Below are 1,172 nucleotides of genomic sequence, written 5' to 3' on the forward strand. Positions count from 1 at the left end.
TATAAAGGCTGCGGGCGCATTAGTTAAGCCGAATGGCATAACTAAGAATTCATGATGCCTGTACCTTGTTCTGAATGCTGTTACGGCCACATCTTCTTCTCTGACTTTAAGTTGATGATACCCTGATCTCAAATCGATTTTGGAGAAATAACTTGCCCCTACCAGTTGATCAAACAAATCATCAATCCTTGGCAAAGGATATTTGTTTTTAATTGTCAACTTATTCAATTCATGATAGTCTATACACATTCGCATAGACCCATCCTTTTTCTTAACAAATAAGACCGGAGCACCCCAAGGCGAAGTAATGAGTCTAATGAATCCTTTATCAGTTAAATCTTTTAACTGTGCCACTAATTCTTTCAGTTTAGATGGAACTAAACGATACGGCGCCTTTGCTACTGGTGTAGCTCCTGGTATAAGATCAATTCGGAATTCAATAACTCTATCTGGTGGTAATCCATATAAGACTTCTGGAAAGACTTCTGGATATTCACTAATAATCGGAATCGATTCCTCTTTTCTCTTCTCTTTCTTTAGATCAATTACATATGCTAAACATCCTTGGCACTTCTTTCGAATACTTTTCTGGGCTTTCATTACTGACAAAATATTAGTGTGATGATTCTGATGATCACCATAAATAACAACTGTTCTCTGGTCTGGCAGAATAATTCTGATCATTTTCTTATTACAATCAATACTAGCCTGATGCTTTGCCAACCAGTCCATACCCACTACTATCTCAAATTCTTTCATTGGCATAGGGAATAACCGAATCAGAAGTTCACAATTCTCAATAACAATAGTACAGTTATTGTACATACTAGTGACAGTTTCCTGACCATTAGCAGTATCAACTACTAACTCATCATCAAGTAACACAGAATTCAAATATGCAGTTTGAGCAAACAATGGTGATACAAACAAAAAGTTTGCACCAGAGTTAAATAACACCTTAGCACGTATCGAATTCAGAAGAAATGTACCTGTTACTATATCGGGTGATGCTTTTGCCTCGTTCTTAGTCATTTGGAAGGATCGTCCCCGTGCCCCTCCTTGCCCTCCTCTATTCACAGTAGGTCTTCCCCGTGTACCCGACGCATTACTTCCCATTGTTAACTGTGGAGTTCTTAACAATGGATAATTTGGTCGAATATGATCCGGAGAAT

Source organism: Cynara cardunculus, unplaced genomic scaffold (assembly GCF_001531365.2).
Source record: "Cynara cardunculus var. scolymus isolate 2C unplaced genomic scaffold, CcrdV1 Un_Scaffold_2643, whole genome shotgun sequence".
In the NCBI taxonomy this organism is placed as follows: Eukaryota; Viridiplantae; Streptophyta; class Magnoliopsida; order Asterales; family Asteraceae; genus Cynara; species Cynara cardunculus.